Source organism: Triticum urartu, chromosome 5A (genome assembly GCF_056163025.1).
Source record: "Triticum urartu cultivar PI428250 chromosome 5A, HENAU_Tu73, whole genome shotgun sequence".
Taxonomy (NCBI): Eukaryota; Viridiplantae; Streptophyta; class Magnoliopsida; order Poales; family Poaceae; genus Triticum; species Triticum urartu.
The window spans coordinates 5416240-5431711 of record NC_141877.1 but is presented as its reverse complement, the minus strand read 5'-3'; the positions used below and the strand labels follow the sequence as shown (position 1 = coordinate 5431711).

General features: G+C 47.9%; 1 long non-coding RNA gene across 6 annotated transcripts; it reads left to right on the top strand.

Annotated features, from left to right (window-relative positions):
* The first annotated feature begins 10652 nt into the window (after positions 1-10652).
* LOC125506720 (uncharacterized) lies at positions 10653-14593 on the top strand. 6 transcript variants are annotated; one of them, XR_007282756.2, is made up of 5 exons: positions 10653-11003; positions 11494-12283; positions 13319-13441; positions 13933-14039; positions 14300-14593. It is a non-coding gene; the product is annotated as an uncharacterized LOC125506720 (long non-coding RNA). The 6 variants fall into 6 exon arrangements; XR_007282754.2 differs by having other exon boundaries at positions 10653-11007; XR_007282755.2 differs by having other exon boundaries at positions 10655-11549; positions 12075-12283.
* The last annotated feature ends 879 nt before the right edge of the window (positions 14594-15472 follow it).

Below are 15472 nucleotides of genomic sequence, written 5' to 3'. Positions count from 1 at the left end.
GGAAGAGAGTCTTCATTTGTCGCTATATGATGGAAATCAGATGCCACCTTGCTTAACACATATTTTTGAATTAAAAGAATAATTTGATCAATGTTTCTATATTTTTATAAATATGTGGCAATGCACGGACATTCGGCTTTTGCCCGTAACAACGCACGGGCATTTTACTAGTTGAGATAAAGACGCACGTTCTCTTCTGTTTTTGGCTGCATATTTGTACCAAGAAACATATATATGATAATCTTTTCATATATTATTATTTCAGCACTCTATTTATTGGCTACTCACCGTGGACTGTGGTATATAGGTGATCTTTTGCTACCTACATTTTTTTCCAAAAAGAATGGATCATAGCATCTCTAGCAGATTGCGCAAAAGCACGCCGGCCCGTAAAACTCCGGTCATTTTGTGAGATTAAACGTTTTTTTGTCTGAATAGATCCGCTAAATCTAGCACGGCCCATAAAAATTTACAGGCGGCCCGCGAAAACGTCTCTCCGGTGCTATATCTACGGTTTAGCCGGGATTTAGGGTTACCAAACCCTATCCCTCCGCCGCTAGCTATCCCGGCCTTCGGCGTCAAATCTTGCCTCTCCTTTTTCGTTTTCCTCCTCCCCATGGCCGGTGCTGCTTGCGGGCATGATGCCCATGGTGGGACACTGCTGCGCAAGCTCGCCAGGCACAATGCGGAGGCCGGTAGCTGCAGCTGGTCCGTCGTTGAGCCATGGCGGTTTAAGCAGGCGCGCGACCGCGTCCGCCTCTCTCGCAGCGGCGGGCGGAGCCTATGGGCCCGCTTCGATGAGCTCCACGATGCCCTTTTCCCGCACACTATGTGGTGCCGAGAGACGGATGTGGAGCTCCTGGCTGTGGATCACGCGGTGGCGGTCGGAGAAGAAGGCGCTGCCGACCGACTATGCCCACGCGTGCCGCAAAGCAATGGAGTAGTTCTACCTCAGCATTGATGATTGAGATAGCTTCCCCTAGGTTTAATTTGTAATTTGACCTATGCTTAGCTATGTATGAACTCCGGTTGTATTGATGAACTTTGTAGCGTGAACTGGTTTTAAATTTGTAGTACAAACTATAACGGATCTGTTCTGCAGAGACCTTAGAGTTCCCGCAAAGGCTAAAACGATTTTGCAGTATTGGATTATGCAGGGTCTGCTATGTTAGCACTAATCTTGATTTCATGTATCTGCGTATTTAGTTTTGTTATGCATGTAACTTAGAGGGTCTACGTACTAGCTAGTCGTCGGAGCTTCAATGAAGATGTGTGAAGAAGGCGAGATGTCAGACCGCCGTGAGATACAGCGAGTCCGGCAAGATGCCGATGTCGGCGTGAAGCCGCAGTGCTGCGCAAGGCGGCAAGGTCGTGTGATATGGCACACACGTAGATGGTTGAAGCAAGACTGGCCGGCTGGACGGTGAGTTAGTTTGCATGCATGGAGTCGTCGTTAGCTGCATGTATATGTTGGTTAGTGGGCTAGCTAAAAGGTTGGTCATGTAGTCGTGTGCATGCGTTGAGTCTGTTTGTGCATGACCGAGTGTAGAGTTAGTTAGCAGGTGATGTATATCCTGGAGAGATTCTAGGAGATGGTGTTATGCAGACGTGTGTAGGATAGTGGCTAAGTGTGCCGGTCAGCCTAGTGCGTGCGTGCGTGAGTTAGTGGCTGGGTAAAGAACGTCATCGACGCCATTCGACGCATGATGGATCACTGGCGGCTTGCCGGAGCAAAGTCAATCGAGCCCCCCTTTGGGAATCTGGATGTGAGATAATAGCTTACGGTTTTCTTTACTGGGAGCTGCAGGCCAAAGGCCTGCTCTCTGATTGTATCTCTATCCTTATTTTCCCTCCGATTGCTTGATCAAACCTTGTCTTCCATATACTCTCTTCTAAATCAATCAATGCCAGCCAAGCTGGATCTTTCAAAAGAAAAAGTTAGTGGCTGGGTGTGGAGTCATTTGTACTGCCTATTTAAGCTCAGCAAATCAATCAGAAGAAGCTGTGAGGGCTGTAGAAAAATGTTGTCTCTTGTGTTCATCAAGGAGGAGAGCTTGTTGTGCAAAACAGCACTGGTTTTCTCCTTAGTGTATATGTGTGTGTGTGTGTGTGTGCGAGTGTGTTCTTGAGAGAAGATAGAGAGAAACCACAAAAGAGAGTTGAGAGGAGGAAGAAGAAGCAGCGCTGCGAGGAGGCGGCGCCAACATGCTAGAGATACTCTCAACCCGAGCTATATGTACATGAAAGCAACTCCTTGTTGCTATCTACATAATGGGCATTGTCCGTAGGGAGCAACCAGTGGTGGGGATGCTAAAGTAGCTTGGGTACATATTGCACAGAGGGTAGGCTCCTGGCCATCTACATCACTCTGATCACCTGGCCTTGCCGAGAGCAAGTGAATCTACATCATTCTGATCACCTGGCCTTGTTGAGACCCCGAGAAGCCACCGAGCTTTACTACTGGGATTGGCACTCCGATCTCTATTGTTTCTTGTTTAAGGCTCAACGAAGTTTCTATATTTATTATAAGAAAATAAGAACACACATTCATGCAACATTTTGCAGTGGAATATGTTGCATCAGTGCCTTGATGAGGATGGCAGACTCAGATGTTTGCAGTGAAACAAATATTGAATGGAAACTTCATTCATATATATTTTCTTATGACCATATTTTATTTATCGCACAGTGCTATGTGACAGTTTATTAGCTACATCATCAGTAGTAGACTAGTAGCCACCATTAGTCATGGAGGCTATGCAGTAGCATGGAAACAACCCGCATTGGGAGAGCAACATCTTGGCCCTCTGAATCTCCTTAGATTTCTGACCTTGCTGAAAAGTTAGAAGAGCTCGGCTTGGATAACTTTCTTGATGGCCTGGGAGCGACATTGTGGCGACGTCTGCCCTAGCTGCCCACAACACTGCTTGTGTACCGTGTTGCAAGGGGCGTGCATCTATTTCCGAGGCATGATGAGCGGAAACTTCTTATCCATGCACCGTTCCATCACGTATTCCGTACAAGAGTCCAAGTTCTTTTAGTCCCATTGGCTGGTCAACACTGCCCCCCCCCCCCCCAATCATCGGCTGCGTACCTGACAGCCGCGTATTGTGCAAAGGCGGTGCTTGCTACCAGAGCAAGGACAACTAGGAGGAAGAAGACCGTCATGTTGTCAGTATTGTTTTGGTGGTGATGATTGGTGAAGATGAATATATGCGATAAGACCCCTCTTTTTTATAGATGAGGTGACACTATTTCCTTGTGCTATTAGCTGTCTGTTGCTCTGCCTAGTCCTTACATATAATAAATCAAAGTAACTTAATCTGCAAATGCGCACAAGTGTTCAAGTTGTTGGCGCATATGGTGTTATCGTCATTTTCTTTTTCCCAAGATAGACCATAAATAGTGTTGTAGCAAAGCTTTAGATCTTATTTTTTGTGTGGAACTGAACACGCACATGATAAGTAATACATAACAGTGTTGTCCCCTTCTAACCAACCATGCTTTTGCTTTGGGGTGTGGCTAGGTCTCAGTCGACTAAGACTTAACCAAGTCTTAGTCAAGTGACATAACATGTAAGAAAGAAAAAGAAAAATGCACTGTAAGATCCCACAAATATAACATCGACCGAGACATAACCAAGTCTAAGTCAACTGAGATTTAGCAAGGCTGTTTGCTTTGTGACATATTTAGAATCATGTGGTACTAAAACAGATCCCACAAGTATTGTACCATGAGGAGAGATGTGTGGCACGTCCTCTCTTTGGTTTTGTATCATATTCATACCAAGAAAATCATATATGTTGTGAAGCTTCATGTTCCGTTCTTTTGTGAAATATAAGACTTGTAAGACTGTTCCGTTCTTTTGCTAAATAGATCGATGCTGCTTCATGTACTGTACACCATGGGGAGTGATGTGTGGCGTGTCTCGTCCTGCTTTTAGTTTTCTATCATACCAACAAAATCATGTGGCAGGAAGCTTCATATTTTGTTCTTTTGTGAAATAAACTTGTACCGCTGTGCAAGATGGATCCAGAAGTTCCCAGCTTGAACCGAGTTTGTTAGAGATTGTGCTGTACAAGCTAATTTTTTTTTAAAAAGGAGGAAAACCCCCGGCCTCTGCTGTACAAGCTAATGATTCATCAGATGATGTCCTCTTCTAGCCAGCCATGCTTTTGCTTTGTCATATATTTAGAATCATGTGGTACAGAAGTAGATCAATGATATTTCGCGTACTGTACACCATGCATGACGAGTGGTGTGTGGCGTGTCTTATCCTGCTTGTTTTCTATCATACCAAGAAAATCATATGTGACAAGCTTCATATTTCGCTCTTCTTTGTGAAATAAAACTTGTAGGGCTGTGCAAGAGGGATCCAGAAGTTCTGAACTTGTATCGAGTTTGTCAGAATTTGTGGTATACAGAGGGTTAGATGTTTAAGTCGAACACATGTAACTTGGACATACGTCCTCGTATCCAAAAAAAAATGTCATGGCTTGAACTAAAGCTACGACACTCTTTTTTTTTTCTGGATTGGAGGGAGTATTACATAAAGGCAAAAATAGACTACATGAAGCTGCTAGGCTAGACACAAGACCACGAAGGGAATGGTCCATATGCCCGTTGGAGGAGTGTCTGGACTGGTCGTGGAGTGATGGTTGAGGCCAGCTCCACCGTGCAACCCTGTCCTGTCCGGTCCCGTCCGTTTGGAATAAAAGGGACAAAGGTAACAACCCAACGCGTAACCCTATCTTATTTTTTTGTCCGTTTAGCGTCCGTTCGACTCCATATCCGGAGCAAAGTTGGAATGGATTTGGGTCAAAACGGACAGCCACGGACAGCCCGCCTGCGTCCTCGCGTCCGCGTGTGGCCCACATGGCAGCCACCTACCCCGTTTTTCTTCCCTTTCCCTCTCTCTCCTCTGCTGGACGCTGCAGCCGCGTCATCTTCCGTCGTCTCGCCGGAGCGGGAGCGCGTGGGGCGCTGGTGAGGCGGGGCCACGGCGCGCAGGCGAGCAGGCGCAGGCGGCGAGCTCGCGTGAGAGGAAGAGCACGAGCGGCGGCGGTAGACTGCAGCGCGGGCGCGGCTGGAGCGCGACGGCGAGCTGCTGCGGGCGGAGCGGCAGGGCGCGGGCGGGGTGGCCCAGCACGCAGCACGGCGGGAGCTGGAGCGGGAGTGCAGGGCGGGGCGCGGGCGCGGCGGGCGTGCAGGGCGGCTGAGCGCGCGGGGCGGGGCGGCAAGGCGTGGACACGGGCGCGGCGCTGCGGGCAGCGCGACGCGGCAGGCGGTGCTGGGCGGCAGGGCGCGGGAGCGCGGCCGGGCGTGCTCGCAGTGGCCGTGGCCGGGAGGCGGCGTGACGGGGTGCGCGCGCGCGCGGAGGGCGGAGCGGGGCCAGGGCGGGGATGGCCCGGGCGGTGGACTGCTCCTGCTGCTGCGGGCAAGCGGGGCGTGCGGCGATGGGCGAGCTGGCGAGCGGGGCGGCAAGGCGTGGGCATGGGCACGACGCGGCGGGCGGTGCTGGGCGGCAGGGCGCGGGAGCGCGGCCGGGCGTGCTCGTAGTGGCCGTGGCCGGGAGGCGGCGTGACGGGGTGCGGGCGCGCGCGCGGAGGGCGGGGCGGGGCCAGGGCGGGGATGGCCCGGGCGGCGGACTGCTCCTGCTGCTGCGGGCGAGCGGGGCGTGCGGCGACGGGCGAGCTGGCGAGCGTGGTTGCGGGCGAGCTGGCGAGCGGGGCGGCAAGGCGTGGGCATGGGCGCGGCGCTGCGGGTGGCGCGACGCGGCGGGCGGTGCTGGGCGGCAGGGCGCGGGAGCGCGGCCGGGCGTGCTCGCAGTGGCCGTGGCCGGGAGGCGGTGTGACAGGGTGCGGGCGCGCGCGCGGAGGGCGGGGCGGGGCCAGGGCGGGGATGGCCCGGGCGGCGGACTGCTCCTGCTGCTGCGGGCGAGCGGGGCGTGCGGCGACGGGCGAGCTGGCGAGCGGGGTTGCGGGCGAGCTGGCGAGCGGGGCGCTCGGCGGCAGGCAGGGGCGCGCCGGGCGAGCGCGGCCACGAGGGAGCGGGGGCACTGGGCGTGCAGGTGCGGGGCGGGCGTGGCGCCGGCGCGCGCCGGCCGGCTGCGCGGGCGCGAGCGCGGAGCGGGTGGGGCGCGGGCTCGGCCCGGGCGCGACGCAGGCAGGGCGCAAGTCGGGTGGCGACGGCGAGCGGGCGGGGGTGAGCGAGCGCGAGGGCGGACGAGCTTGGCAGCGGCGGCTGCACCAGCGGAGCGAGAGCGCGAGCTCACGGGCGGACGGGCTTGGCAGCTGCAGCTGCACCGGCGGAGCAAGAGCGCGAGCTCACAGGCGGGTGAGACGTGCGGTCGAGACGGACATTTTAAGGTTATTTGATGCGTTGGGCGCCTTCAACTCTATCCAATCTGGACATACATGTTCGTTTTGCCATTCATTGCCACCCCAAACAGACAGAATCCGGACAAAACAAACGTTCATTTGGGATTGTACGGTTGAGTTGGCCTGAGTGTGTGGTTGCCTCTACAGGGCTTGTTGTTGATTTGTACTATGTCAATTTAGTACATGTGGAGGAATATTCAAAGTCATGCCTTAAGATGTTGTTGATGTTTGGTGAACCTCGTTAACAAATACCGCCCTTACTGTCTATTCTTTGCAATGATCTAATCGTGTAAATTCTAAAAATAACTCACACATGTCAACAAAAACAGATTTTGACTTAACTATATTAACTAACAAACTTGCATGCGATCATTTCTTCGAGGAATAAAGACTAATGGGAAACACTTCCCATCGGTAGTCCGATGTGAGAAACTGGTAGGACGCCTCATCTAGCATCTATCATGATGGCATCCCAGAAGAGGGCCTTCTGCCCATCGCCGCATCCACAAACACCGCAGCATGGTGAAGTTGTAGTGCCTCCTTCGGCACCCTGATCTGGAATTCCATCCATGGCCGTGAACCGTCCGTCCTTCTCAGCCAAAGCCATCTTGCCCCAAGGCAATGTTTAAGCAGTGCATGTCCAGAAGTCCGAGGCCACCAGCCCACTTTCTTTTTTGAGACAATTGTTAGAATTAACCTTGCTGTTTTTTGGTTTTTCATCATATTTATTTAGCAGTGGCATGCATGTTGTCACGTCTGACCTACCTGGCTGTGGGCATGTACTCACGTAGAGAAGAGATCACGCGTGTATATGCAAGTCAGTAGTGTATGCCGTTGAGTTTGTTAGTAGTTTGCATGGATAGGCTAGCTGCATGCGTCTAGTTCCGTGGAGTCCAAGCGGCCGAGTTGTGTAGCAGAAAGAGGTGGAGAAAGAAGCTGGCAAAATCAGTTGTGGCATGCGCCGGCTGCGTGAACTCTTAGTTGATCTGCAGAAAACTTGAAAGTGACTCAATCTAGACGTGGGTTAGTTGAGTAGTAACCGGGTCAGACAGTTGTGGTCTGTGCGTGTGTATGCATGGAGTTAGTAGGTGAGTGGCTGCGTTTTAGCCGTGTGCTTCCGGCTATTTAAGCCATCATGTAATTGCATTGCAAGTGTGAGAAGAAAACAAAGAAAAGGCAAAGTGTGTGCGTGCCAAGACTCTGTGCGTATCTTCTTCCACCTCTAGTTGTGTGTGTGAGTCTTCTTCCTCCTCCGGCTGTGCCAACAACAATCAGCAAAGCTTTATTGATCCGTCACACAGTTTACATGGACGAAATGAAGATCCCCAGGGTGGCCCAACCAAACATGGCGACCAAGCCCCAGTTTAAGTGCATGCTTTACTAGATTGTGAGCTTCGACGTTCGAGCTCCTAAACTCATGAACAAAATTACACGTAGTAAAACTAGTAGAGTACTCTAATATTTCATGTATAATAGCTCCATAACCAGCCCCGCTTCTTCTCTTGAGATCTTCTATCACCACTGAGCAATCAGAAGCCACATGTATTGCTTGTATGTTTAGATCCTCTGCTAATGCCAGCGCCTCCCTTACCGCTAGAGCTTCCAAAGTTGTCGGATCAGTTATCCCTTTAAATACCACCGATGAAGCACCTAGATAGAGTCCATCTCTGTTTCTGCAAATTGCTGCCACTGAGCCTACCCCTCGTCGTCCCGAAACCGCAGCATCTACATTCACCTTCGTCAAGTGCTCCGGCGGTTGGATCCAATGGGATGGCCTCACTGGCTTGGGCTGTGAGTGCTGAATGTGCGGTTTTTTCAAGACTTGGAGATCATTCCAGTAGGACTGAATATATAAGTGTGTAGACATTGGGCTTTGAAAGATATCCTCATAAACTGCTTTCCTTCTCTCTCCCCATATAGACCACAGCGTGATAACCATACGCACTAGTTGATCATGTGATAACTTGCTGTTCATTTGGAAGATCCATTCCTTAGCATTTTCAGATTCGTGCTGGCACATTAACTCCACCATTTCTTCATCAGCTAAAGCCCACACACTTCTTGCCATTGAGCAGTTTATAAGCACATGTCTCCAAGAATCTCTAGCTCCGCATAATCTGCATGCCGCCGAGGTAGCCATGTTCCGATGCTGAAGAAGATCCGCAGTAGGCATAGAAGATCTAGCCAGCCGCCACAGGAACATTTTCAATTTAGATGGAACATCAATCTTCCATAGCTTCGACCAGTCGCTCGTTTCCCTATCATCGCCTGACGCGCCCGCTACCTCGTCAATCCAATTTTCCCTTGTGGTTTTCATGCGTAGTATCATTTTGTAGGCTGATTTGACAGTGAACATACCTCAGTTGTCAGCACTCCATGACCAGAAGTCATCAATGTTTCTGGTACACAAGGGGATCGACAAAATGGCCTCAGAATCTATAGGTAAGAACACTTGACGCACCAGCGTCTCGTTCCAGGATGCTGTTGCTGGGATTAACAGGTCAGAAACAAGCTCAGGAGGGTTATTAATCAAGGACACAATTGGTCTCATCATACCCTGGCGTGGAAGCCAGTTGTGTCTCCAAATTTCTGTAGACTGACCATTGCCAATTCTTCTTATAATTCCATGTCTCAACATATCTCGTCCATCAAGTATTGCCTGCCATATTTGCGATGGCTTGCTCCCTAATTCTGCATCAAGCAAAGAAGTCTCTGGGAAGTATACTGCTTTCAAATCCTCGCACTAAGAGAGGATGGCTCGCTCAAGATTCTCCAAGCTTGTCTGGCGAGTAGTGCTAGATTGAAAATTTCCATATCTCTGAATACCAAACCCCCAAGGTGTTTTGGTCTGACCATGTCGTCCCACGCCACCCAACTGGGCTTGCGCTTTCCCGCCTTACTGCCCCACCAAAACTGCCGGATGATCGACGTGATATTCTCACAAAGTCCTCTCGATAACCTGAAACATGCCATGGAGAAGACCGGGAGCGCCTGTGCCACTGCTTTAATCAAGATCTCCTTCCCCGCATAAGACAATAGTTTTTGCATCCACCCCTTCACCTTCTCCCAAACACGGTCTCGGAGATACCGAAAGGTTCCCATTTTTGATTGGCCAACATCTGTTGGCATTCCCAAATAGCGGTCGCTCAGGGTCTCATTCTGAACATTGAGAATATGCTTGATGCTTTCTCTCCTCTGCTGGGGGCATCCCTTGCTGAAAAAGATAAAGGACTTGCTATGATTGACTCTCTGACCAGATGCATCACAATAGGTATTCAGTAGGTTTGACACCGCCGTCGCACCCTCATTACTAGCCTTGGAAAGCAGCAGGCTATCGTCCGCAAACAGGAGATGGTTTACAACCGGAGCTGTCGGAGCCACCTTAATCCCACTGAGCAAAGACGACTGAGAACTGTGTTTTAGGAGGCACGAAAGGCCCTCTGCTGCAATCAAAAATAGGTAAGGGGAAATCGGATCTCCCTGTCGAATACCACATGATGGTGTAAAAGGTTCTAGCTTTTCTCCATTAAAAGAAACTGAACTGATCATACCCATAATAATGTCCACCCACTGCTGCATAAAACCAAGCTTGAGCATAATCGCTCGCAGATAAGCCCACTCAAGCTTGTCATATGCTTTCATCATGTCAAGTTTGAGTGCGCAATGACTATTTGATTTGGCCTTACTCCTCTTCATGAAATGCAAGCACTCATATGCGCAAATAATGTTATCTGTGATGAGACGGCCCGGGACAAAAGCTGATTGCTCCGCTGAGATGATATCTGGCAAGATTACTTTCAACCTGTTTGCTATAACCTTGGACGCAATCTTATAAATGACATTGCATAAGCTAATGGGGCGAAAGTGAGATAAGAGGGTTGGATTCATCACCTTCGGAATTAACACTAATACTATGTCCACTACACCATGACACCACAAAGACAACATGCATCTGTTGGTAAAAGTGAGCATCGCCGACACTTTTTTTGTCCCAAACTATACCGACACATAGTATGACAGTATTATATAACCTCATTGACACATTATCTATCGCCGAAGCACCACCAGAGCACCGACGTAATTTCTGTCGGCAGTTACCATCCTTAGTGATTGTTTGTGTGTCGGCGATTCGTAGGAACAAAGAAAGTGTCGGGGTAGTTTCCTTCCACCCACGGGTAGTTTCCTTCCACCCACACCCGAAAAATAAGGCGCGGAAAGAGAGCCATGCGCGCGCGATTGAAAACACTAAGAGTCGGACCAGACCAGGAAAAGAAAAGAAAAAACACACCCGTCCACTTCCCAATCCCCCCTCCCTCTCTCTCTCTCTACCCGATTGCGCCGCTGCCCCCGACCTAAACCTAACTCAACTGCGCCGCCGCCCCTGATCTGCGCGCCGCCGCCCGTCCTCTGGTCCCCTCGTGCCACATCATCTCCGATCCTGGCCTTCCTCCCCGCAGGGCGCCATACGCCCAGGAGTAGCAGCTCCGTCCGCCACGCCGAGGAGCAGCAGCGCCGTCAACCGCCACCGAGGATCCACTGCTGATTTTTCTCCACGTGCGACCTCTGCTTCGGCTGATCTCCTTTCCTCTGCCCCGCCTACAGAATACAAGAGATAAGCTTCTGGTGGGTGAGTGGTTCCTTGTCGCCCCCTCTCTGCCCCACCTCCAGATCTGGTCGCTATAGGTAAGCTGGGTTAGTGGTTTTTCCAGTACGTGTAGGTAACTAATCGGATCCAGCCGTGAATTGGTTGGCTTCTTCCAGTAGGTAAATAAATCTATGGTTGTTCTAGTGCGTGCTTCATCTACAAATTTGCAGCATGTAACAATTTCTTAGCCGAGGCATTACAAAGGAGAGGGATGCGTGTCATTCTTCTATTAGAATTGTAATTATGTTCCCCTTTGTGATTGGCATATTTTATTTTTCAATTTCTCCTTTTCTTATTGCGCGGATGCTAGCTTTCATAGCCTCTTGTAGCTAAATCTGATTATGTGTGGGCCTATCAAGTCCCAAATGTGATCTGCATGTCCTAATTACATACACATGTAATGATGCATCTATTGAAGAGAAGCATTTGTCAGTAACATACTAACAATCAGTCAATCTTCATACGTAGGTGGTGAAGGCAAGTAAAGAATTTATGCCCGTTCTGTTACAGGAACATGTGAATAGGTGATAGTCCTCCAAAGCTGCTTAATGCTACAATTTCTAATGTCATTATAAACATTGGATGCATCAGACTGTCATAATACCTAGTTTTTATATAAAAATGATAATAAATAAGGGCATAATATGATGACAGTAAATCCGGGTTATGGAAGAATATTGAATATTTGGTTTCTACATTTGTATATGTATAGCAGCACCCTGATTATGCGAATAGTATCAAATCCTGAGTCTTAATCATGGCAGCTAGTAGAAAATGTATGGTTTAGTTTGTAGCCACATACATGTGAATATTATTCCAGCAAGAATGCGAGCTGCTAGCATATATCTATCTATCCCAGGTACTTTGCGGATAGGCCAGCGGCGAGCCTTGTTTTTTCTTTTTAGATTTTCCCTTGATGTATTCTCCTTGTTGAACGAACAGTTTTTGGCATCCTGGCATGCCACCATTGTGCTGGTTGGATCTTGGTTACCAATTAATATTCAGGAGATGACTCTCTTTTAATTTATTGATTTCCTTGTTGCGAGGAGAGGGTTGCCGATGCCGATGATTTATAGTTCGGATGATGATGATGGTGACCAGCCACTGTTGCTCGAGGATGAAGCAGGATGAACCGAGGTCCTCGGAAGCCTATCCCTGATGCTGATGGGTGGACCGTTGTGCCGCCTAGGTGTGATCACCCTGGGCAATAGTAAATTAAGCATATGAGAAGCAAAACTTGGTGCTATTTTGTCCGAAGGTAAAGAAGTGTCATTGTTTTTTTCTATATCGTTGCTGCTGGGTCACCCTTGTACTAATGGAAAAATGTCATGTAATAATGTATGCATCTTTAGCTTTGGAACGCACACGCACACACTAGATACTTGCTCCACTGCAGCAGGGAGGGAGGCCCCTAAACTTAAGCATCTGGTTTACTATGTCTGGTCTCTACAACTGAAAGCATGGTGATTTGCCTAGTGTGTCTTGTTAGTTAGTACGACACTAAGTAGCCATCCATCTGTTGACGGTTATGCACAAGTCATTGACTAGGAACCAATTTCTTCTTTAGTTTCAATTTCCCATCAATGCATTCGCCCTGCTTGCTTGCCGCCTTTATCTCTTTTCATAAGTACAATAACAAAATCATCATGTCTTACTTGCATTTCTAAAGGTTGTAACAAAATAATCATATGTTTGTTTGATGCAATTTGGCCTTCCCAATTATGGATGTATGGACGGGTATGTATTTCTCTATAAGTATCTTATACCACATAGTAAAATGCCTATTCACTTCAAAAGTGGAACACATGACCTGATAATAATGTAGAATATAAGCGACAATGCACTTAACTAGCATTAACATCATGTGTTGTTATTCCTTTTGACTGAGTCATGTGCACATATGTAAAGTAAAATAAGACGTTCTCGATCATTTAGTGATCTAGAATGAATGGTTTGTTTTCTTCTTGCATTCATACATGTGAATTAGATAGATGCACGCGTTTATTAAATATATATTGCCAATGAACATGCCTGCAAGTCTTGCCTTAAAATGAATGGTTTACGTACCCAAGTAAGTTGTCGATGCTCTGCTCTAGCCTGCCTAGGTTCTATTCTTTTCTGTTTGTGAAACCACACTACCATCTGTCCTGGGTTTCGCTCGCTTTACTTTATACCTTGATTTAATGATGTGATGCCAGTTCTAGTTCTCTAGGTTCTCCAGCCTAGTTCCTCTTAAGTAATCTTGTTCTTTTTCTGTAATGTTATTAATCGTGAGCTCCTTTATGGTTTGCAGGTAGAGTTGGAACCCCTCCGGTTCAGCACCTGGCATGGTCAGTTGGAATTGGATAAGGATCACAAACCCACCAAGTCGCCCTTTTGATCAACTACAACAACAATAACAACAACAAACAATGTGGTAATAAACAACAACTCTCCTCCCTCTGCCCTTTATGTATCATTGCATTAATTCTGGCCTGTTTATGGTCTGATGCAAGTGGCCTGGCTATCTTGTTCTTGTTGTTTGGTAGGGAACTAGGAATTGTGTGTAAATGCAGTTATCTTGTTTGGTTGTGGAATTGATCCCTCTTTGGCCAAGATGTTCTAGTCGTTGTCGCAACTAAAAATGGATGGTACAGTAGAAATTGCTTTTACTTTGACCCTTGCAGACCGCACGATCGATGGTTATATTTGTTGGTTCTAGGGACTGGACTTGTTTGTGTGTAGCTGTCTCTGTCTGTGTACAATGGAGTATGAGTGGAATGTAAACTCCTCATACGGAATGTAGCTGTGCTGGTTGTTTGGTTTTGTTCCTTATAATCTTCATGTGATTTTATTTATTTTTCCACTTGATTGTATGTCTGACTTTTGAATAATATGATGTTTATTTTCCTGCTTGATTTGGTGCAGCAGGCACCCGGCTCCATGGACGAGGAGGACAACTAAGACCCCAAGCCCAAGACGACGACCCTGACCTCAACTCCCCAAACAAGGTTGTGGATCAGCGGCTCTTGACTGTGAGGTTTCTCCCCAGTTTCTTACTGCTCTACACTGTTGATTTAGACCTGTGATATCTAGTTCATCTTTGTTTTACTACTTGGATCTGGTTTACTGATTGATTGATGACACTCAACTCCAGCCTAGTTCATTCTTGTGGTCTTCCCTGTACGAGACTAGTTCAACTATGCATGGTTCCAATTCATCATATAATATTTGGTAATATGCATGATCTGTGTGTATATTGTACATCTTCTAAAACATACGAGTTCTTTTGTAGGGACAAATGGTAGAAAGTAGCAAGTCCACAAGTTGACTGAAGATGTTCTCGTGACTGCTTTTGTTGAGAACAGGGTTGACACATTTTGTTCATATGGAAGTTGATTCGGCTTGGCGATTGAAGAGTTGGTCTTCCGTATTATTCTGTAGTAATCCAGTGATCATGCAATTGGTCTCTTAGGAACTTTGGCCATTATGTTTGTAACATGCCTCTCTTGTATATCTGATTTGTGGATCCTTAATGGTTGTAGCTACTTGGGTGAAGTAAAACAATGAATGTTCTATATGTGTTGAATGAATGCATTTGATCAATAGTATCTTTTGATGAATACAAGAGTGCAATTGTCTATATATGTATTACATATTGAACATGAATTGAATATTATGAGTGTAAATTCATTTAAAATATGGTGCATTTGCATTTCTGGTGAAATGTGGAACCCTGCAGTAAATCTGTCTGGCAGTAATATTGGACGTCACACAATCTGTCGGCATAGCACACTTACACACAAAATGTCGGCGTAGCAATGGACATCGCACAATCTGTCGGCATAGTACATTGTCAGATGATCTGTCGCCATAGAACAGTCTGTCGGTGTAGAAATGTCTGTCGCCATATGTCTCACCAAAGCTAACATACTATCTGTCGGTGTAGATTTATCTGTCAGCAAAGACCTTTCCCGGCAGGACTATAGGCGTCAGCTCCTTTTTGTCGGCAAAGGTCTTTCCCGACACTAAATGTGTCGCCTTAGGTGGCTTATGCCGACAGATTATTTGACGCTGCTTTGAGTGTCGTGGTGTAGTGGTCATTGACACATTCTGCACTTTCCTCCCCTCTTACAATTCTCAGGACTGCTCTCGTGACCTCTTCTCCGCAGATATCCCAATGTCGCTGATAGAACTGTGCCGGGAAGCCATCGGGCCCTGGCCTTAGTTGGGCCCATATGAAAAAGTGTCGTTTTAACTTCCTCCCGAGTATACGGGGCAACCAGCGCCTCGTTCATGCTTTGAGTGACTCTTGCAGGAACATGTTGGAGAACTTGGTCCACATTAGTTACACCCGTTGATGTGTATAGAGATTTGTAAAAATCAGTCACGAGTGTTTTTAGTTCCGCAGGATCGCTAACATTCACCCCAAGAGCATTCTCTAGGGCTTTAATCATGTTCTTCTTTC